This window comes from Pimephales promelas, chromosome 6, assembly GCF_988280905.1.
Source record: "Pimephales promelas chromosome 6, fPimPro1.hap1.1, whole genome shotgun sequence".
NCBI classification, from domain to species: domain Eukaryota; kingdom Metazoa; phylum Chordata; class Actinopteri; order Cypriniformes; family Leuciscidae; genus Pimephales; species Pimephales promelas.
The window spans coordinates 39,102,693-39,127,722 of NC_142774.1; the positions used below are offsets into that span (position 1 = coordinate 39,102,693).

Sequence of the window (25,030 nt, forward strand, 5' to 3'; positions counted from 1 at the left end):
GCGTGAAAAGCTGTTGTTACCTGAACCAGATGTGTTGCTGACATGCTTGTCTATTGACAATCTGACACTGTTGAAATGAGCTATTTCAATCACTTTAACATCCTCTGTGCAACAGTATAATATTAAACACTGTGTTTATATCAATTAATATCAACCAAGTTTAAATGGAACATGTCTGTAATGCAGTATCATGTAATACAGGCAAAGTTGGTGGATACCTGGGGTCCTCGTAGCATGTGTTAGCGGTTCGGCTAGTGGTTTCAAGGTAGGCACATGCCTCTGTTTGTTTTTATTTTTAATAGAGGAACTTGGATTAGTGTTGTGCCTCAAGGACTGATTTTCTTTCCATTTGTGTGTGTTGTTGACATGTCTAGAAGCAATATCAATATGTGTATGTAGGTTTGAGGTACGCAATACATGAACTGTTTCCGTATATGCTTTAGTTTAGATTAATTGATGAATGAGATTTTGTGGTAGATGTTTACCATGCTTTATGAGGCACTACTAAATTAATTTCTCATGAAAGCTGGTTAATTATTTCTGTTTAGTTTTTGTCCGATATAATACCATGATTCACTCAACTGCTGTCTAAGTCAACCCTTTAAGTGTAGACCTTATATGTGATGTATACTGATTTGATAGGCCTTTGTTGAGATCAGGTACACCATATTTGAATTGTAATGATAGTAATTCTCTAAATCACGCCTGAGAAAAAACACTCAAGTCATGTTATGATGGCATGATGGAAATCAGTGGAAATCAACCCCTGGCAGACACAAGTTTGTTCAAAATATACAGCAAAACCTTCATAGCTGCGTCTAGCTTGATATCTAATCTCGCTGGTTCTAAAATACTGTGTCCACTTTGATCAAACCAATTTCAGATTCTCATCTTTAAGATGTGAAATACTGCTCGGCAAAGAGCCCTGTGTGTCACTATTTAGACATCGAGCGACACGTATGCGTTCAATGAGAGAGCACAAACGGCAGTCACATTAATTTATCATGTTTTTCTGATCTGAAATATGCCCATGCATGTAATATATTGGAGTACATTTTTTATTTTTGTTTTTCAAAAACAAAAACATTCTTTGTGAATATCTTCTTGCCGAGTAATACAACTAAAATACCTATCAAATATTCAGTGGCATGAATCTCACAAACATAAGTGTTTAGCACTTTCTCAGAAGCCATCATTGCATATGTGATGCGATCTGAGAAAATCCACCACATGGTGAAATTTGACATATTACAGGTTTTGAGACCATGTTAAAGCTGGGTTCAAGCCCTTTCCAAATCTGTTTTTATTGCTTTTATCGTTTGTCTGTAACAAAAGTTATGGTTATCTGTAGTGTGATTTTCAGAAAAAAACAGGTTTAATTAACGTCACGTCCTGCCAGCGGGACGACTGGCGCTCTTTATTTATTGCCTTTTTTCCATATCACATATTTTAGTAATCATCATGGATTAGGTATCATTCAAAAGCTTACGAACTCAATATTCATCCTGTGAAAACCGTTCTGAAATTGGACGATTGAGAAGCGAACACGATCTTTTAAGCGAGCAGAATTCAAACTCGGTTGTTCTCTTGTGCTCCGCATCACACCACACGATAACGCTGGTTAAAAATAAATAAATAAACAAACTTGCGTGCTGTTGTAGTTTACACAGGACTGGACTTTATTCTGTTATGTGGTTTATTTTGATAGGTGAACTGTCTTTGTAGTGACAGCTGCCGGCCCAGTGGTTCCAGGTTGTCTGCGAACCGAAAGGTTGGTGGTTCAATCCCTGGTTCCACCTGACCAAGTGTCGAGTTGTCCATGAGCAAGACACCTAACCCCAGCTGCTCCCGACGAGCTGACACTGCCGTCGGTGTGTGAATGAGTGTATGAATGGGTGAATGTGAGGCAAATTATAAATCGCTTTGGTGGCCATGGGTCTTGGTTCTGCCGCTGTGCGTGTTCGTAAAGAGAAACACAAAACTCTTTTCAGCTGGACATTATAAATCGCTATTTTTCTGCACTAAACTAGTGAATTTTCCCAAGATATATTCAGAGATGATAAACAAGATGTTATAGAATAATAATTTAACCCTCTGGGGTTGTTCGGCCCAAATGGACCCGAAGAATTTAAATATTTATATTTTTTAAATCACAACTTCCTCGGAATGGTCCGAAATTTGGTGACTTTGTTGGTATTTGATATTTGAACACCCCAAAAAATTGGGGACAGGATGTGAGTAGTCTAAATGGTTGTAAAAATAATAGTCACACTTGGGGTGTTCGGGTCCAAATGGACCCGCATGGAAAATGAATGGGAAATTGGCAAAAATGTGAAAATACTGAGTTTTTTGTGCGTACAATCTACAAATCAGCCACGATCTTTTTTTTTTTTTTTTTTTTTTGTGATCAACATTTTTATTGTACAAATCAGCCACGATCTTGAAAAAAAGCACACAACAGTGAAGGGGTGAATCTATTAAACAACAAGAGTGCAAAACAGACACATCCAGACACACACACAAACAAACAAACAAACTTTTATACATGAACTCACCAAAAAAAAAAAAAAATCTGATTAAAAATCTCAGTTTGTCCACCAGATGGCATCCATCTCATTTCAAAAATTGCTTTTATGAGGCATAGGCTTGACTCTAAAATGAAATACAGCTTTAAAAAAATAAATAATAAAATAAATAAATAATTTTTAGTATTATGTTCAATGGGGGAAATTTTGACATAATTATTGCATTAATACTAATTATAATTTTTTTAATTATTATTATTTTCTCAAAACACCAAAAAAGAAAAGAAAAAATATTATAAAAAACAAGTAAAAAAAAAAAAAATCATGATTTTTTTTTTCTTTTTTTTTTTTTTAAATATGAATCCCACCCTTTGGGTCCATTTGGACCCGAACACCCCGAGTGTGACACTGAAACAAACAACCCCAGAGGGTTAATTAAAAAAAACTGACATTCAATCTATATTTAGACCTTACTGAAAACGTACCAGTGCGACATCCGACGGGTTTTCCCAGATCACATCGCATTTATATTATTTATCTGCCTTCCGGAAGTCTGATCAGATCTTTTAGTGCCTATGTCCTGAGATGTGCATGTGCATGTCTGAGGCTGGAAAATAAACTATTTCTTCATGTCAGTCAATTGTGGTTCACCAGGGATGACCGAGACTAATCAATCTGATCAATCTCATCTCATCAGTCTTGTTTCTTATACTCTGGCATTGGTAATTGGATTGTAATTGGAACCTTTGCTAATCGCTTAATTGTATGTAGAGGGCGTCTTGGGATGTTGTAAATGTGAAGGTCTCACATTTAAACTCAAAAGCAAAATTCTCTGGTTTATCTTTGTGGAGTGTTTCCCAAAGCAAAACTGATGTAGTTGCAGTTCCTTCAGTACAATACATATTCGCTCTTCTTGTATACATGCATTTCCAGGTACACAAGTATAATTAATGTTAGCCTACTTACCTTTACACAAATTTAAGTCAAGGTGGCCTACCTTCCAGATGTTAACCTACAAATTAAAATGCTTAATACCCATGAGGGTATCTTATGAATTATCTTTGTTTTTAAAAAAGAAAGAAAAGCATTTTTTTCCCCTTTTTTGCTTAAAATACTCATTTTCGTCGAGTTTCCCTCAGCGTTTCCCCAACGGGGTGTTTATAACCAACTGATCTCCCCTGTTGGATGGCTATTAAAAAGCAGTCAAGAAATCGCTACCATCATCAGTCTTATGCAGGTTTTCATAGCACTTAATATAACTTTAGAGTAAGAAAAAGGAGTAAGTTAGCTCGTATAAGCCTAATCATGATCACAACTTACAGCCAGACAATGAGGCTAGATTACACAATTCTATGAGCAAGCGGAAAACGGAAAGCTCTCATTCCTGCCATGCATAATGTTTCTATTAATCTTTGAAACGAGCTCTTTTGTGTTATTATCTATGAGCCAGTCCTATGCAACGCTCTTTGGTACCCAGAATAATTTTATAATGCACTGGCAATACCTTTGGGAGGAGTTTTGTTTCTAGTCTATTTTGCGTGTATGATGTTGTCTTTTGTTCATTGTTTGTCTGTATTTGTAAGGAAGCAACATGACCAATGATGGTTGAGCAAAGAGCTTTGGTATGTTTCCTCCACACTTGTTAGTGTGGGACATTTGCGAAAGACGTGAGGCTCGCTGATTTATCGCAAATTTGGGGTGGAGGGCAATAAGGGCGATTATTATGGCATTTGAAAAGAAGAGTGAATTGGAAATGAGGTGATAAAGGTGAAAGGATTTACAGCGTTTAAATGTTGGCCCTGAAAGTACTCCAGCAAATCATTGGAAGGTCTTTGGGAGGAAATTAGAACGGTTTGAATCTATTTTCTTTTTAGACAATCCTTGGTTTAATTTGTTTTAGAGTAAATCTATTGTGCTAAATTACGAGTGTTTCTTTGCATCAGCATGCATAATGATGGATTATGCACTCTGTACCTGTTAATGAATGCGTTTCTGCCTGAACACGTCTAACTGATTTAATTACTTAAAAGTGTATTTGTTGGTGAAAATTAAAGCGTTTAGGTTCATTCTGTGATTTCTTTTTGATTTTAGCAAACATTTAAGAATGTTGATAAGACATGTATGACTACACGCATACATGCTAGTCTTTATTTCTTGAAATGGGGAAGTGTTGCAGACATGGCAACGGATGTCGTTACTGTGATTGTCTTCTCACTCATTTTATAGTAATCATTTTTTTTTTATGGATGGTCCCTTTAACACATTCAGCTGACTATAAGTAATGTTGCACCTGCATCTCTACTAACTCTCACTAGAGTATTAAAGAGGTGGTTGATTGCGATTTTACTTTTTTCATTTTAAATGGTGTGTAATGTTGCTGTTGGTGCATGAACAGTATCTGCAAAGTTGCAGCGTTGAAAGTTCAGTGTAAGCAGCGATATCGTCTTTTAAAAATCAGGAAGTTTGCCTACAAAAACGACTCGATTGAGACTACAACGGGTTTTATACGTAACCCATACATTTACATCAACCCTCACTCCGGAATATGCAAAAAAGTGCATATTTCTGCAGCACGTCGAGTGTGTTATGTTCACCCAGTGGTCTGTGTTCGGGCTTCCCACGGACGTTGTAGTTCGTCAATAATGGATACAATTTATGTTTGATTATGTTCCTGAAAATGACGATCGCAATTTAGCTTGTGCTGCGCATTTATGGAAGACAGCTTCCAGAATCTCCATGAATTCAACACCGGATTCAACAAGAAACTGTTACTAAAACATGAAGCAATTCCAACTTTAAAACCAGAGGCAGCAGTTGTTGGGCCACAACCTGTAAGTACGCTAAGACTTCATCATTTTAAATGTATTTGCATGTATAATTACAGACGTAATGTTTTAGTTTTATCAAATGCTATTTTGTGTCTACGACAAACGCGTACAAACATTTTGGACCTGAATTTGTATAAGTACTAATTTTGTAAATGTATTTTTCTTGTATATATACTTTATGACGTTATTTTTCCATTTGATCAAGAACGTAAACCAATGCCAACGCTGTTTGTCTATATAGCCAGTCGGTTCGATGCTATAGTGTAAAGCACACATGTATAAAGTAAAAAAAATATAGGCAAATTACCATTCAGAAACGTTTTGTAAGAGCCGTGTGTGGTGAGGTTCTGCTTGCCTCTCTTCATCGCAGCTTTCTGGGTCTGATTCTGGCTCATACCGATACAGTTCGACACCATAAGGTTCGCCCGTAAAGGTAGTGGGCGTGAAGTTTCCAGACAACGTGCACTACAGATTAGCCAATCACAACACACCGGCCCAAACTAACCAATCTGAGCCTGCTGCCTGTTTCTGGGGGAGTGGTTTCATAGACTCAGGAAGTCAACCGGTCGTTCAAATGACAGAGGAGGGCTTACAATAAAGATGAAATTTCTGAAAAATAAGACTTTTTTAAAAAAGAAAAAAAAACACAAATAAATGTTATATTGCACCCTATAAACACAATCATGCAAACAAAAAAAGCAGTAAACCACCCCTTTAATAGACTGGGAGTTGTAGCTAATGTTACATAGACTGTAGAGTGTCTGTTGGAGGAGCATCACAAGAAAGAGTTGAGAACACTCTGAGGATAGTAGTAGCAAAGTTACTTACACTCAACAAAATGTTCAAAAGGGACCATCAAACTAAAGTGTTAACATTTTTATATATATATATATATATAAAAAAAACACTTTTTTTCATGCACAAAAGAAAGAACATTTGTTTGCAACCAGTTATGGTCTCTGACCTTAAATTGATAAATGCTGTATTCACCAACTGCAGGTTGCAGAAATAAAGTTGAAAGATGAAATAAACACTGAAAGTCTTGAGTGAAACCGAAACTCTCCAAATCCAATAACCTTGTGAGATACAGTATTGCTTATGTGATTTGAGTGCTCATTGTTATCGACTGCTTCATGGTTTGCAAACGCTAAGCCTTAAAACACTTTGTCCTGTACAGTATGTCCTTTCTGAAGATAACCGAGTTACCGTTTTCACATTCACACGTTCCCACTGAGCCGCCTGTTACCCTTAAAGGCTTTAAAAGTCATCACGTTGCTCCAAGGACAAATGTTGAAATAAGAAACCCAATCCATAGAGTGAGGTGCCCCTTCAATCAATTTCTGTGATTTAAATAGACTCACGCAGCAGCCTGAAGTTATCCCGTACGAAGGTGTCCGGGGACTTTTTTTTTTTTTTTTTTTTTTGAAACCCACAAGAACGTTTTCTCTAGCATTATGTCTAACCAGTAGGACACAACGCATTCAGTTTGAGGGGTGCTCAGAGCAAATGCCCCTTTTTAGCTGAAGAGTTTCCATGAGGAAGTGGACTAATAACCTGGTGTACGTGTGTGCAATACATAATTTAGCATCAGAGTTTTCTTTCTGAACAGTGCAGGAGTTGACCCAGTTTTTTTGGCACTTGGTAAAAGCAAGTGAAGATTGTCCTTTTCGCCATTATTCTAACTAAGGACAGAGGTTTTTATATCATCAGTGTTCATTAACACAAACATTAAATGGGTTGTTCTCTTCTAAACTAGATGAAGTGCTCTATTAGTTCAAGTACAGGGTTATTCTGTATCACACTAACATGATTTCAAGACGTCACGTGTACGTTTGCACCTCAAACCCGCAGTGTAAAGTGCTCTTCTACTTCTTTTTTTTCCACATAAAGTCCAGGAGCTATAATCTTTGAAAAGGAGGTTTAAAATTACAAACGATTGGCCGAGTGCAAAGCATTCGTCTTCCGGGGGAAAGTGATTTCCTTTCTCTTTAGTAATTTTCCATTTTAAAGCCTCAATGTTGGGTATCATTTGCCATGATATTGATGCTTGGGCTTTATACCAAATTGCCTTTTCTTGTTAAAGAAACATCGGCGTAATTGCACACTGAAGCGAGAACTCTTACTTTTTTGAGTCTTCTTTGTTATATATTATGGTAGATTAACCCTAAAAAATGTTTGCATTTTATTATGAGTCTTATAAAGCAAAGGCCACCGCTTTATCAACTCTTCATTACCAATGAAACTCAAAGCAAGGGTGTTAATCAGTTTCCTCTTGACCTCAATTTTCTAGCTACACTCATTAATAACTGCTTTTGCTAATGCTATGAGTTCTATGCACTTTTAAATACAAATGCGTGTCTTTTTAAAACCAATTCTACACTCTAAAGTGATTAAAAGTCATTTTAAATGGAGCCAGAGGAAAGTGTAGATGGGAGGAAACATGACATTTCAATGTTGTTGTTTTTTTTTCTTTTTTTTTCTTTTTGATTTGTTCTGGAAGAGTTTTCACTAATGAACTGATGATGGAAATAAGAGGTGGGAGGAAAAACTATATTTTAATCCTTTTGTAAGTGAATGCAAAGATTTCTGGGGGAATAAAAAAGTTTTGTGAGCGTACAAAATCACCCTCATAAATGTCACCTTGTAGAGGCTCCATTTTCATCTTTACAGTTAATTGTTATAATAATAATGACTCTTCTAACTCTATTTAGCTAATAATTTTCCATACTGCAGAATGTTGTGATGCCTTAATCCACTTGTAACATGTTTCTCTATCAGTTTTTGGCATTAACGAGCAAATTTTAAGTCGTTATTCATTGAAAATCTTGCGCTCTCTTTGGTGAGTTTGTGGCAGATGTAATGATGTTTGTATAGTTGATTGTTCTTTTTGGTCAGATCAATGAATCAATTGATCAGGTTCACAATTGCTACAATTGATTTCTGAATGTTTACATATAAAGTGAGAAATATTGAAAAGCTTTCTGTAAGTCGGTATCTTTAAAGGAATTTTCACCAAAAAATGTCTAATGTCGATGCCAAACCTGTAAGATTTTTCGTTCATCTTCGGATCACAAAGATCTTTTTTGATGAAATCTGAGAGCTTTCTGTCCCTCCGCAACTGACACTTTGTCGCTTCAATAATTTCATAAAGAGATCGTTTTGATCATTTTGATTCAGATGGATTCGTTTTACGATCTCTTTATGAACTTTTTGAAGCGTCAAAGTTGTATGTGTAGCTGTCAATGTAGCGACAGAAAGCTCTTCATTTAAAAAAAATCTTCATTTATGTTCTGAAGATAAACGAAAGACTCACAGGTTTGGAATGAAGTGGGAGTGAGTAAATCATTACTTAATTTTCATTTTTGGTAGAACTGTCCCTTTAAATATGCCTCGCTAGTTCCTTTACTACAGTTAGTGTGACCTATTATTTAGTGATGGAAAAATAATAAACTTGAGCTACAGAAATAAAAACGCAATATGCAGGTTTGGTCCATTTTCCATCATTTCCACCATTTTCTCTGTTTTCTTTCTTACATGAACCCCAATACCAAAAAAAGGCACTCTTGGCCACTTCTTCATGGGGTTTGATAATGTTTGACTGAGCATTTGTGACTTGATGTTCATATGCAGGGGGAGGTCATGGTGTGCTGGAAATACATCTATCTGGTTTGGGTGACTGAACTTTAGTTGACTCACTGTCACTTGGATGAAACACTTTAGGCACTGAAGTTTTCCACCATTAGCTCTGTGCTGAGATGAGTTGCTATGGAAACTGAGCTGACATGAAACCGGTAATAACATTGCATAAGGGAAAGAGTGAGTGCAAAAGAGAAGTTATCACTTTTTACTTTGCTAGAGGTCAGCAGCCAATCAGATTTGCAACGGTTAATAATTTTGTTTATAGAGTGCTACAGAATGACATATGCACAGAAAACGGAAACATTGACCGATAAATAAAGGCTCAGAGAAAGACATAAAAATACAATTGTGATAATTGAAAGTTGAAGTTAGGCAGCTCAATCATGGCTGCTTAGTGATAAATTTGCTTGCTTTCTCTACGATAATAATTTAGGAGAATTGCTATAATTCTAATATATACTGTGTGTGTGTGTATATATATATATGTGTATGTATGCAGCAGTCCTATGGGCGAAAATACCTCGTTGAGGCTAGAGATCGGAGGAGAATGGGCCGACTGATTCAAGCTGATAGAAGAGCAACTTTGACTGAAATAACCACTCGTTACAACCGAGGTATGCAGCAAAGCATTTGTGAAGCCATAACACACACAACCTTGAGGCGGATGGGCTACAACAGCAGAAGACCCCACCGGGTACCACTCATCTCCACTACAAATAGGAAAAAGAAGCTAAATTTTGCAAGAGCTCACCAAAATTTGACAGTTGAAGACTGGAAAAATGTTGCCTGGTCTGATGAGTCTCGATTTCTGTTGAGACATTCAGATGATTTGGCGTAAACAGAATGAGAACATGGATCCATCATGCCTTGTTACCACTGTGCAGGCTAGTGGTGGTGGTGTAATGGTGTGGGGGTTGTTTCTTGCGACACTTTAGGCCCCTTATGGTGCTTTTCCATTGCAAGTACCAACTTGACTCGGCTCGAGTTAGCTCGCTTTTCCATTGCAGACAGTACCGCCACAAATAGTACCCGGTCGTCATAGCGACGCCTTTCTTTCCTCGTTGCCCTATCAAGCTCTTGCTGGATCCTCTCTTCGGCAACCAAACAAAGGAAAGTCTGCACCTCCTCGTTTGACCACGGCGTATTCTTCTGAGTTGCCATAATAATAATAATAGTAGTAAGTTTAGAAACTATCTCTGGCCAAACTATTTAAAAATGGTGGGTTATTCTGGAAACTCCGTCTGGCGCGAGCAATAATGACGCAGTGAATGGTGACTATTATCTCTGACCAATCAACAGTCGGCATTGTTTTCATGTCACATTTTAGTACCAACTCAGCGCGCCTTAGCTCGCTCAAAACCTCGCTGGAGGTGACTTTTAAACAGTGGAAAACCAAACAAAGGCGAGTCGAGTCATTCTGGTACTGTGTAGTGGAAAAGCACCATTAGTGCCAATTGGGCATCGTTTTAAATGCCACGGCCTACCTGAGCAATGTTTCTGACAATGTCCATCCCTTTATGGCCACCATGTCCCCATCCTCTGATTCTACTTCCAGCAGGATAATGCACCATGTCACAAAGCTCCAATCATTTCAAATTGGTTTCTTGAACATGACCATGAGTTTACTGTACTAAAATGGCCGCCACAGTCACCAGATCTCAAACCAATTGGGATGTGGTGGAATGGGAGCTTCGTGCCCTGGATGTGCATCCCACAAATCCATCAACTGCTAGATACAATCCTATCAATATGGGCCAACATTTCTAATGATTTGTTTCAGCACATTGTTGTGCTGAAAAGCACAACACTGCTCTGCAGGCGAAAGGGAATCAAACACAGTATTAGTATGGTATATATATATATACTGTATATATATATATATATATATATATATATATATAATGTTTTTTTTTTCATTTAAACCCCATGACCATGGATATATACGAATAAATTGATAGCAAGACCCCAAGAGAAAGCAACTGGGAACTGAAGCCATTCTTACGCATAATGAATATTCTGCACTCAGTCAGAGAGGTAGATTTCCTACTGTGCACACAATTCCTAATTGTCATTCAGTGATTAATCCAAGATTCATAGATAAAGGAGACGTTAACTGTACATCAAGCGCCAGATTTATGGCTGCCTCGCTGTGCAAAGACTGAAGAGGAACAATTACTGTGATCTGCACAAAGTGTTTGCCTACCTTCTCCAAATTTGCATAGAAAAGGGTTTATGAATGTCAGAGCTAACATACCTTCAAAAAGTTCATAAAAGTTCAGTTTGAGGAATTACATTCCCATGTATTTCAAGTACAAATCACTCCACACTCGGATGTTGGATAGAAAGTACATTGTGGGAGGGGGGAAAAAAACTGAAATGAAATTATTTTCTCACACAAAGCTATCGTATGGCTTCAAAACACTTGGAATATGGTACACAAATCATATGGACTTATTTTATGCTGCTTTTATGGTGCTTTTTGTCATTTTAAAATTTGACAGCCCCATTCTCATTTTATTATATGTAAGAAAAAAAAAGTTGTGCTACTCTTAAAAAAACAAACCTTTTGCGGTCCATGCAAGGTGTGAACCGACGCAAGTAAATAATGACAGCACTTTTGTTTTTGTGTCAACTATCTCTATAATATTCTAAGTTTTGTCTGCATAAAACTTAAGTTTCACTACAGTCTGCAACTTCATGAAACAATTGCAGGTTTCGTCATATCTCGCTTCTAGCATATTCCTGAGATTCTAGCACTGCCCAAGGTAACAGGTAACTTCGCCACACTTTACCGTGTCCTATATCAAGTGTTTTCTCAAGGTTTTTATAGCATCGGGGCATTGTTGGCCTCGGGATGGCACAAACATTCATTGATCTTTCACGGTTAGAATAGCATCAATTATTAAACCGCAGTTTACAATTCCCACTTCATTACATTCTAATAGCCTACTGAAGGCTTAAAACATGTTGCAGCATTTTAAGTATGTGTTTGTTGTGCTGTAACTTTGTCTTGCCTGGCACAGCACTCCGCTTTCTTTATACCGACAGATGAGTAGTTTTCACGATTAAAGGGGTTCTCAAGATTAAAGGGCTTTGCCAAACCCCGTAAGACTTTCGTTCATCTTCGAAACACAAATTATGGTGTTTTTGAGGAAATCTGAGAGCTGTCTCACTCCTTCATAGGCTGCTTGGAAATTGCATCAGCAACTGCATCTCCCGTCAAAGGGAATGAATAGTTGACTAAAGTCGTTATTTTTGTATTTCCGTCGCTTGATAAACTCGAGTTTGAGCCACTGGACTATTTCAACAACATCTTTATTAAGTTTTTAGCAATTACCGAGTGAGACAGCTCTCAGATTTCATCAAAAATATCTTAATTTGTGTTCTTAAGATGAACGAAAGTCTTACGGGGTTGGAACAACATGAGGGTGAGTAATTACTGACAGACTTTTAATTTTTGGCTGAACTAACCCTTTAATTTTTAAGTGGAATTGAAAGCGTTTATTTTAATCTCAATCCTTGGGGGTTCTGTGACCCCTTTCTTTAATTCCCAGATGGTTTTAATTGTCAATTGCAGTCCGTAATAGATATTGCAGTATAAATTAAAAGGTTTGCTGAGACTGATAACATTCTGTCTCCATTATTTTCGGATGGAAGTAAAGCAATTATTTGCGATCTACACCTTCCTACCTGCCAAACTACTTACCAAAATACTTAACCTACATATTGAACTACATGCTACTACCAAACCGATAGCATGGCAATTCGTACAAATTTTACGATATGGCTAATTTCGAATTCATATGACCTCACTCGTACAATTTTTGCTAAATTACATATTTTACCAACACATTCTCATCCCAAAAAGTCATATAACTGACGTTTTGGGACGTCTTTTGACCATACGTCAATATTCGCCTTTTTAGGGCCCCCTTAAACGCCGGTAGATGGCGATCCCGGGCCGTCATACAACTGACGCTTTGCCTTTAACGTCAGTTAGGTGACGGGTTAGGTTTAGGGTTAGGTTTAGGTCTGGGGTAGAGTTAGGATCGCATAACCTCATCTACCGACGTTTAAGGGGGCCCTAAAAAGGCGAATATTGACGTATGGTCAAAAGACGTCCCAAAACGTCAGTTATATGACTTTTTGGGGTGAGACTGCATTGATTTTACGAGTTGCCCAATTCTTATGAACTGGTATGAATGACCTACCCCTGACTCCGCCCCTAAACCTACCCATCACGGGGGTTTAGTCAAATCGTACAAATGTGAGATCGTACGAGTGAGATCATTATGAATTCGTACGAATTAGCAACATGACATCATGACTTTTGCGTAAACATACACACCACTTTCAAGTCAAGTGGCATGTTTTCTATACGCATTTTGAGCTATCCGCGTGTATGCATATAGCTACGGCGTGTATGTGCCGTTAAATGTCTGAACGAAATGAAGCAAAATGTAATGAACATTTTTTTTTTCCTAGGATGGTAGGGGAAGACTCATAAATTGTTTTACCACAGTGACGGGTAGGTTTAGGGATGGGGTTGGGGTAGGTCACATTTATATACAGTAATGTAACGTTAAGTCAACGGCGTTCATAAACATGCTGAAAAGTGATTATGCGTGTTGATAGCACGCCAAAAATGGAAATACGAATTGGCGTGTCATACATACGCCATTTCATGAGATCAGTCTGGAATTAGCCACCTTTTACTAACTCGTACGAATTGGTCGCGGTATAGCGTTGGAACTATCGGATTATTGAACTACTTGCCTAGCTATCAAACTACATAACTACCTACTGAACTACCTGCCCACCTAATATGTCTTCCACCTAAGTTCTTACAAAACCACACTACAAATAATAACAGTAGCGAAACTGAGATTTTTACATGTTCTGAAGACAATTACCATCCTAGTTGTAGCTGGTTGCAAAAGTATTGCTATGGATCGCTCTCTGGTTTCTTATTGGCCCAAGCAAAACGACTCTGGAGCCTCTTAGGACTGATCGCTCGTAAAGGCTATAGCACACCTCTTCTCAACAAGCAAGATGATTGTTGAGGTAAAATAAATCAACTAGATTTAATAGGGTTTGGGGGTTTACAACGAAGTGATGTTTGCTTTTAGGAATCTCTGTAATTTTCCCCAAACCTAGAAGATTTTATTTTATCAGTAAAACGTGCTGAAATGGATATAAAGGGATGAGAAATAAATAAATAAATAAATAAATAAATGCCATTGGCTTGTTGAACGGACCTGTTAAGTTGTGTTGTGGAGAAATTCCATTTCAGGGTTCACTGACCTTTCAAGAAGCGCTCACCCAGGAGGAAGTGTAATGCATACCCACTCGTAAAACTTGTCAGTTGAATCAATTTCCCCATTTCAATTACTGTCCACAAAACTTGCTTGATCCCAGTTTCAAAGCGTCACATGTTAGCATTCAACCATGTCTGTTAATCTGTAAAATTGCATTATTTAACTTTGTAGTATATAGGGAAAACAACAAAACAACACTTTTAAAATGTTACTACTAAAACCTTGTAGCTCTGAAAATGCTATCTATTCTCATCTGATTTACAAAGTAACACACTACCCACTATAATAAACTGCGTTTAACTTTCAAAACCGATGAATACAGAGATCAGTTGACTTTGGAAAGTGTGAGGATCACCTCTGCTTGTAGGGTGTAATGGAGTGGAACCTATTTTTGTCAATTCTTATCCTTTCTGTCAAATAAACATCTCTTTGATGAATCGTGAAGTCTATCATAAGAGGCACAGCTACATATTCCCTTAGATGTCAAATTCCCTCTCGCATTTCCAGGCATATTTTTACAAACCTCTCCTGTCAAGGAGGCTCACAGAAACCTTTTGAGTGCTAAATAATGTGAGACAAAACAATTAATAAATTCATAATAGGGAAATTATTCAAATATTTGTACAGTGAGAAGGGTAGAACGTCTCCAGATAATGTTTTTTAGTGACCTTACTGATATGATGGTGGTTAGAGGGTGCCTTGGCTTTTTGTCTATTTAAGATGAACCCCAAGGGATTGAAAGTAGAAAAGAACACTTCAAGAAAGTAGCTGGTGGCCAGTCTAAAGCACATATGTCAAACTCCGCTCCTGGAGGGACAATGTCCTGCCGAGTTTAGCTCCAACCATCTCCAAAACACCTGTTTTTAGTAATCTTGAAGACCGTCGCGTCTCAATCAGATCCCTAGGTTATGAGTCACGAATCCAGGCCCTGGTAAGGACTAGGGGTGTAACGGTACATGTATTCGTATTGAACCGTTTCGGTTCGAGGCTTCCGTTTCGGTACGCATATAAACCGAACAATTCCTTGGAGCATTTTTCCTGCTGACAAAATTCGCGCTGGCGCGGTGACCAGAACGTTGCGCAACATCAAATCGCAAGCGTAATGAAAGCGGAACGAAACTGCGCTACTCATTTTGTGCTTCACGGATCGTTTATCAGTTCGGACCAGCAACCAGCAAGAGATCTAGTAAAAAAAAACAAAAAACATTTGAATTCGCCACTGAAGTAATAACATCGTCGTGAGATCTTGAGAAGCATTCACATTTCTCCATTATTAACCGTAGATCTCTATTAGATCAATCACCGCTGACGTGGAAACCAGGAGAAACATTTTGCCGTGAATGAACTAGTAATACTTTACGTCCACAGACTGGAACCAGTTTGGGTGGAACAGTGAAATGCTTTCAAGTACTTTACACATGTTTTTCCAGCACTTCAAAACTCAAATATTATATAAATAAATATGTATTTAAATGTTATTTTTAATGTGTTGACCAAAACATTATTTGTTCATCTTTCAAAGATGACTCCCATTTATAAACCTGAAAGTTTCAAGATGTAGGAAAACTATATATTTATATATTTAAAATATATATATATATATATATATATATATATATATATATATATTATTATTATTATTTTTTTTATTTAACCATGGCATTTCTTTCTTTCTGCTGTATCGAAAACGTACCGAACCGTGACTTTGAAACCGAGGTATGTACCGAACCGTGATTTATGTGTACCGTTACGCCCCTATTAAGTACCCTAGCTCACAACACATTGGAACACTGATGGCTCTACTTTTCAGCGATATGGAAAAGTCCTCACTTGTACCATCACAACTGGTATTTATGACTGCTATCTTTCTGCCATTATTTTTTAAATGTCATTTAATGTGCTTTATAATGCCTTGCATGTTACATATAAAATTTCAGCCTTAATTAAATTATACATGTTAGCAAGATTATGTCGACTATAATGTCCAGTGATGTGCGTTCTTGCCTCTTGTTCTTTTTACATCTACCGCATGCCACATGCACATCTATACCGTATGCCATCTACCACACAAATGTGCGGTGAGTAGGCTTGCATGATTTGTTTCGTGCTTCAGAACTTCCCTTAAGGACAAGTTAAGGTTTTCAGTGCATTGACTTTTTAGAGATGCGAACGATTTTCTCCATGGGCGGACTTTGCGATTGAGACAGCCCTTAACATGACCAACTTCCTTATCAGTACCTTGACTACTGAACTAGGGAGCTTGATTGAGACACATCCATTGATTAACTGTGTGAGGTGTGTTTAATCTAAACACTGCAGGACACTAGTGGCCCTCCAGGAACTAAGCTGGTCCAAAGGTTCTTTCATTAACTGAAATTGAAGACTAGGAATGAATGGAGAATAACAGAAGAGAGTCCAGTCTCCCTTCATTCACTTTCTTACATTTTCAGAATTTCACAGAAATTCCCATCAGTTTCGTGCAAACATTGAAGACGCTCACTCTCGTTTGCTTGGTTTAATTGCTTGTTTGTTTTTATGGCTCCTTGTAATTCATCTGTTGACAAGTAGTCAGGTTATGAATGTGCGTTGTTTAATACTGTATATAAATGTCTTATTTTTCAGCTGTCTGCAACTATTTAGCCATTCTCTAGATACTTTTTTTTGGCTTTTGCAAAATATTTAATTGAGATTGTGTACTGAAAATCTGTTGTGCATTGGCATTATTTTTTTTTTTTTGTCTCTTTTATTTTTAATTTTGAGATTCCACTAGTATCCTACTGTATCGGGCAGATGTTAAATGCTGCTGATCCACAGCAGTGCAATGAACGGTTCTTCTGTAAATTGTTGATAAAATGGCCTTTTATTGCTCTGTGTGCACCCCGGATTACATTTTTTTTCCCGCTCCATCCCACACATGTCCATTTAAAGGTTGTGTTATGATTTAAGCCCATTCGATGTCAGTTTTTCGTCGTTTTGAATCTAGTTCAATGGGATTAATCTTAGGCTTAGAGAGCAAATGAAATCAGGATCATTTTAAGTTGTGTACATGATATCAATCAAACAATCTGGTCTTAAAACAGGCGGATATAATATTTCTTTATTTTAATGTATGCTGATCTGAACAGCGAGTAGAAAAACGTCTTAAAAGAAGCCTTGTGGCTATTTAGACTGTATAAAATCAAACATATTTTCCATATCACTCCTCACAGATCAAGATACATTACTTATTTTCACATGTGAGCACACATTCTTGAGGATTACATCATTTATTCTGTTGACTGCATTAACATTTATGAGCATGCATTGCATTGGTGGGTACAACAAAAATGCATAATATAAGAATTAAATGATTTCACACTTTATTGTCGACATATACTGTATGTTGACCAGCCCCCTTATATAAAGTGCTTATAAATATTGTACCAAAGCCTCCGTCTCTAATGGTTTGCTCAAAGAGCTTTACTTTTCATCAAAACAGGCACTCGTAGCAGTTAAATGTGCTTTTAGTCATATCTGGTTCTGCCATCTTTCCTCTTCTCCAGCATTCTTCAAAGCACATATTCATTACGTCTCTCTTGAGCCTCGCCGTGCCTCCATTTCAGAGCACGTTCTACTGTCAATAACTACACGGGATGATATGTACTCCTCAACCGATTCAATTTCCTCATGCCCTTAGAAGAGTGGTCCTCGCACAAGCAGTCGCAGTGGAAGATGTATGCCCCTGTCGACAGCAAATCTAATCAAGTGCTGTCTTGGGTATATCCTCACTGTGCTTGTTGGCTGCTTGCTAAAACAGCATATGGAGCGTGGCTAAAGAGAGTACTGGCGCAGGTCAAATGTTGTGAATCAGGCATGTTTCTAGTGGATCATACAAACAGCAGACGTCTTCTGCAAAAGAAGTCTTTGTTCTGAGGTCTACTAGTGTTAGTCAGGGTTACCTGTGCTCCGAAAAACACACATTTCCTTTCACAAGACCATTTTCCTCCCTCTCTCACAGCCACAGGACGTTTTTTGTACTTTATCTTAAAATGGCCATGTACACTGACACATCTACCCAAACCTTACTGTTTTTGCTTTATGCCATTTGGGATTACAACAGTGTTTTATAGTGCTGGAAAAATACCACTTTATTTATTTATTTTACTTAGAAACTGTGAGGGCCCAGCCCGTTCTTATCCCTTTAGCGTCAATATGAGACGCAGATATATATGGGCCAGAAGGCGCCTCCTAGTGGTGTAACCGTAACCCTACCTCAGACCAAATCCTACCCATAACCGAAGCGTGTTATATTGACGCTAAAGGGTGCCATGTGCGTTAGATGTATATGCATTCGCAAAAGTGTCCGTATATGATGCCTTGGGATGAGAATGCGTTGGAGGGCCAAGTTAGTGAACTTTAAATTTCATAATAGATAATTTTCTTCACTGTAAAAATATTTTCAAGATTTGTTATCACAACATATTTTCTTTTGTCAAATCAACTTTATAATAATTTATTTAGTTGAGATAACTTATTATTTTGAGTTTCTGATGGTTAAATTAATCTCCTTCATTGTATTAACTCACTTTTTCCAGTTCAATGAACTTAAAATTTTAAGGCAACCAGGTTACTTACTTTTTTAAGTTAAACCATCAATATATATATATATATATATATATATATATATATATATATATATATATATATATATACATATACATATACATATATATATATATATATATATATATATATATATATATTAGGGCTGTGCAAAAATTAATTGTGATTAATCGCATCCAAAATAAAAGTCTGTGTTTACATTATATATTTGTGTGTGCTGTATATAATTATTTTGTATATATAAATACACACACATGCATGTATATATTTAAGAAAATGTGTTATTCATATATAAAATATTTATATTTATATAATATAGATTATGTATTTATATATATATACAGAATTTTAGCGCAAATTCTGAAATATATACATGCATGCATAGGTATTTATATATACAAAATATTTATATACAGCACACACAAATATATTATGTACACACAGACTTTTATTTTGGATGCGATTAATCGCAATTAACTTTTGCACAGCCCTAATATATATATATATATATATATATAATTACATTTAAACACTGTAATATATATATATATATATATATATATATATTTTACAGTGTTTAAATGTAATTTCTTTTAGAGGTAATTTGTAAACTTTTTTTTTTTTTTAAATCAGTGTTGGGTAAAAAAATTTGCATTACAATATTGCATTACTCCCTAAAAAATGGGTTACTTAGTTACTTTTTGAGAGTAATGCAATATGTTTGCATTACTTTTTCTTACTGGACTTGCTTGCTTGCTCGTTTGTTTTTTAGATTGTGTAACCCAAGTTACTTGTAATGCGTTCTTCCCAACATTGCATGATTACAATGCTGCGTATTTGTGTAAAATGCATTGTACACTATTTTTTTTTTAATCGGTGTTAGGTAAAATAATGCATTGCAATATTGCATTACTCCCTAAAAAATGGGTTACTTAGTTATTTTTTTGAGAGTAATGCAATATGTTTGCATTACTTACTGGACTTGCTTGCTTGCTTGTTTGTTTTTTAGATTGTGTAACCCAAGTTACTTGTAATACGTTCTCCCCAACACTGCATGCTTAAAATGCTGTGTCTTTGTGTAAAATGCATTGTACACCATATTATTTACAGTGTATCTGAAGACTAATTTCTTCATCCACCTGTTTGTAGTGAAGTACATTTTCAATGGCATTTTCGATTAAAAAAAAAAAAAAAATGGAAACCTGGCACATGGTAAATTTACACTATACATTTACACAAAAATATATCCTGGTTTTCACCAAACAAATATTAAGCATCGGAAGACTTCTTTCAAAAACATGAAATATAAATTTTTACTCTGAAAAATAGATGTGCTCTTTCAGGCATAAATGGTTTAATGTTCTTGCAATTTTAATTTCAAACGATTGTCCTTTGAATTGGGGAGAAGGTTTTCCGTACATTTACATGTGAAATTGTTTATTTCAAAAAGATTAAGGAAAAGTCCAAACCTTTTTTTTAATTAAAAAAATTAAATAATCAACAACCCCTTAACATACCCGTCACTGGGGTGAAAACAGATCACATGTAAACGTACAAATGAGATTATACTAATTCAAAAGAATTAGCCCCAAATTTGCCCAAAACGTAAAATGGTTACAAACTGCGAATGAGATCGTATTAAAAAGTTTTCATGATACAGATTTTCAGTGCTTGAGGGTAAGACTTAAGATTGGCAGATATTTGTCAGAGATATTTATGGCTTAAGCCATTGTGGAGGACCCACGCCTGAATGAAAGGTTATATGTCAGAAAAGATCATAGAGCTCTAGATATAAAATCCTAACATGAATATCTGGAGGTTCAAAGATGCCTTCCACCCCCAGGGCCACGTTGGTGCGATTTCTCAATGGACTTTCTGTGATCTTCTTTGGCGTAATTTGTTTACGAACCCAAAAGTTGCAACATCTAAAAACATCCTGCTTGGCAAGGAAATGTAGCCTCGCGCTAAACGCATAAATCAATCAATTTAGCACCGCGGCACAAATGACTTAAACAGATCAAACCGAGTTGGCGCTCTTCCTGGACCCTGATGTCCTGTGGCTAGAACAGGTGCATTGTTATTGACAGCTGGATCTTTGAAGTCACGGCCAAACCTGAGCGTTTCCACAGCAGTTTCTAGAATTCGAGAATGAGAGAATTGACACAATAGATGGATTCATTACAAATGGGTCTGAAACCAATGAAACACAATTTGTGAGAAAAAAAAAAATATATATATATATATATATATATATATATATATTACGAGGTGGCGTTTCGTGTAAATTGGTTCAATGTGTGAACAGTACAAATATAAACGTTTTTAAAAAAAAAAAACTCATGGACAACTATTCTAATTCAAAAGAGTTACCAAATTTACCAAAAACGTAAAATAGTTACGAACTGCGAATGAGATCGTAGAATTAGAGAGCGCGGGAATTGACACAGTAGATACATGGATTCATTACAAATGGGTCTCAAAACAATGAAACACAATTTGTGAGGAAACACAATTTGTGTTATTTGAATGCAAGAACAAATCTTGTGTCTGCTTGTAGATCTTGAGGTTTACCAGGTATTGCATGTAATCATTGCAATTTATTTTTTTGCAATATTTTTACCTCGTCTCTTCGGATCTGACACGACGTCTTCATGAATCGTGTGATCGATGGCAAAGATCGGCACGTGGATCAATAGCAGTTCTGACTCTGGTTGTGCCAGCATATCATATGAAGAGCTCATGCTAGGGTATGCATGCCCTATTGTCAATAAAGTATAGAGCAGAAATGCTTTGTGAGATCCATGCAGACGTTCTCTTCAAGGTTTACTGCATGTATAATGCTATACAAAGAAACTTACTGCACTTCTCAAGTTATATTGGTGGCCTGGAAAAGCTCTTTTAATCTCCGTAAAGTGGAAAATATCCATTCACAACAAGGGTCTATTCACATCAATAGCATTAATTATTGCAGGTTTGCATAAAGCTATGCTTGAATTCCCTTGATTTGATTATTTTATACAAAGAACTATTATTATTATTACCTCATTCATACCTTTTTATTAATACATGCATACTGTGATACTTATCATAGTCATTTTTAGACATACACCTTGCTGTCACTGAAGTTTGGATTTAGTGCTAGAATTTTAAAAAGAAGCTCACATACACCCAACCCGATCTCACGACCAAGTCGTACGAATTCGACGAATGAAAAAGTGGCTAATTCGTAAAAAATTCATACGACCTCACTTGCTAAATCGTACGTATTTTACGAATTGGCCAATTCGTATGAATTCGTACGAATGACCTACCCCCTACCCGTTACCCCGCCCCTAAACCTAACCGTCACGTGGGTTTAGACAAATCGTACGAATTAGTACAAGTGAGGTCGTATGAATTAGTACGAATTAGACACTTTTTAATCATGCGTCGAATTCGTACGAATTGGTCGTGAGACAGTGTTGTATACACCATAATCCATATAGTGCTCTGAAGGCGTTTGTGTTGTGTATAAAAACGTTTCAAAAACCTAACAAGTGAATTTAAGTATTGAGCATTTCCAAAGTTTATCAAGTGGATATTTAGATCCTATACTTGGTCGCTTTCAGACACTTCAGATCCATCTAAACGTTACGGTTCAACCGGTTATTGTGATGGTTTTAATTACAGCAGCAGTTAATTATATTCCGATTGTATAATTAAGGAAAATAACATGAAAACATATGAAAGCCCATCATTATTCCTTTAAATGAGCGCACTTTTGGACTAAAATCTCTAATCTCTAAGTATTGAGCATTTCCAAAGTTTATCAAGTGGACATTTAGATCCTATTTAGATCCTGCATATGTAAATCTATGACATCAAATGTCTCCTATTCACTGGTCATAACCACTTAAATACTCTTTTGCTTTGTGGATTAATTGTACAGGGATTATACAGTAAGAATGTTTTGCTGATGAATGAAGCACCGGTCGGCTTCAATTTATTGGAAAACGACCATAAGATAAGTAAACATATGAAAGCCCATCAGTATTCCTTTAAATGAGCACACTTTTCGACTAAAAAGTATTGAGCATTTCCAAAGTTTATCAAGTGGATATCTAGATCCTATACTTTAGTGGTCGCTTTCAGACACGTTATGGTTCAACCGGTTATTGTGATGGTTTTAATTACAGCTGCAGTTAATTATATTCCGATTGTATAATTAAGGAAAATAACATGAGGTGTTGTCGCCTTCCACTTCTGCTGGGAACGTACTTTCCGTGTTGATCTCGCACAGGCGCTCCAAGGTGCCGCTTTCCTCCCTAGACCTCATTGTGGATTCAGAACACACATCTACACAGTCCACAACTACCACAATAGGGACAATTGAGAGGGCTGATGTTGCAGCTAGACGCACTTAATGGAAACTGCAAGCTTTGTCATATCTAAAGATAACAACTGATCTGATGTCAGCTGAAGACAATGGCCACTCATTAATCTTTGTGACAGGAGGTGTAGACAATATGTTCGAGCCTGGGCGTCTTAAATCATGTAGTATGAGACTTGGGCCGGTTACAGAATGTTGATTTAGCCTGGCAAGCTCTTCGGTGTTGTTCACAAGGCCTGGAAATGCATTAGAAGGTCTTAAATTGGGAAGAATTACCCTCGGATATGCTGATAAGGGAGTGTTTTGGGGTAGATGAGCAATGCTTATCTCAGACTAGATTTCTGTTTGATCATATATTAATCAATGGTATCAGTGGTTTAGATTGCACGAATGCATGGAAAGGCGATGGATTAAAGAATCAATTAACGGACAATCTGGTTCCATCGCAGAGCTTTTAAAGCAATTTTGGTTTCAATAGATGCAATATCCGAAGCCGTTATTTGTTGTTAGCATTTTTTATTTTTTTTTTCTGCAATGAGAGGTGGGATTAGTGCCGACACGCCTCAGGCTTTTTATTTATGCAATTAAAAAAAGGAGGTGAACGGTTTGAAGAGTCTGGGAAAAGGATGTTGTGTAGTCAGGGATTGGGTTCTGGGTAACACTCCACAATACTGTATTAGTCTAGGTAATGTTAACAATTCTATTTTCATTGGTAAAGGGTTAGTTCACCCAAAAATGAACATTCTGTCAGTATTTACTCACCCTCAAGTTGTTCCAAACCTCTATGTGTTTATTTGTTCTGCTGAACACAAAGGAAGATATTTGGAAGAATGTTTTAATCAAACAGATCTCAATCCCCATTGACTACCATAGTATTTTTCCATAGTATTTAATGAGATCTGTTTGATTAAAACAACTAACCCTTTTTTTTTTTTTTTTTTTTTAAAGTGTAGAAACAATTAAACTCAGAAATGTATAGAAAATGTTAACATTAATTACAAAAGCAGGGAATGTATATTGAATTAAACATGAAAAAGGTAGAATGACTGAAGTATTATTTTAAAAATCTGTTAATTCATGCTTCTTTTTTATACAAATTTTAATGAATGTATTGGTGTATGTATAAATAAAGAATACCTAATGAATCTTGTAGAACTTTCATGGTTTGTTAATGATACCCAATGTATTAATAAATGGTAATGAATTGAATCTTATTGTGAAGTGTTTATTCTTTACCTTTTATTCTTAAATATGTAACCATAGATCAGTCACGTATTGCTGGAATTTATTTATTTGTACACCAATCATCTATCAAAGAAGTAAAACATAAACATTCTACTGAATTTCAATTTAGAAATTTCAATTTCAATTTCATTTTTTTTTTTTTTTTTTCAATTTCTGGTCTTCTTAACCACTCAAACACACCCTTTTGCTTTGTGGATGAATTGTACAGGCATTATAAGAGTGTTTTGCTGATGAATGAAGCACCGGTCGGCTTCAATTTATTGGAAAATGACCATGCAAGATGATGAAATCATAAGTAAACATATGAAAGCCCATCAGTATTCCTTTATGAGCACACTTTTGGACTAAAATCTCTAGTGGATGTTGCTTAGAAATCAAACATGGCAAGGCAAGAAATCAAGGCAAGTCAATTTTATTTATATAGCACATTTCATACACAATGGAAATTCAAATGTTTTTCAAATGGCCCTGGGTTATGGGTTTTCCTTCAAATGGAATTTATAA

At 36.4% G+C, this 25,030-nt stretch overlaps 1 protein-coding gene across 5 annotated transcripts in view; it reads left to right on the plus strand.

Moving 5' to 3' along the window:
• Positions 1–206: 206 nt before the first annotated feature.
• The window catches only part of slitrk5 (SLIT and NTRK like family member 5), a 78,193-nt gene continuing 53,369 nt past the window's right edge, over positions 207–25,030 (plus strand). For all 5 annotated transcript variants that reach the window (XR_016168949.1, XR_016168948.1, XM_089132547.1 and 2 more), the window contains exon 1: positions 207–265. The gene's annotated coding sequence lies outside the window, so the exon portion shown is untranslated. The remainder of the gene's footprint in view (positions 266–25,030) is intronic.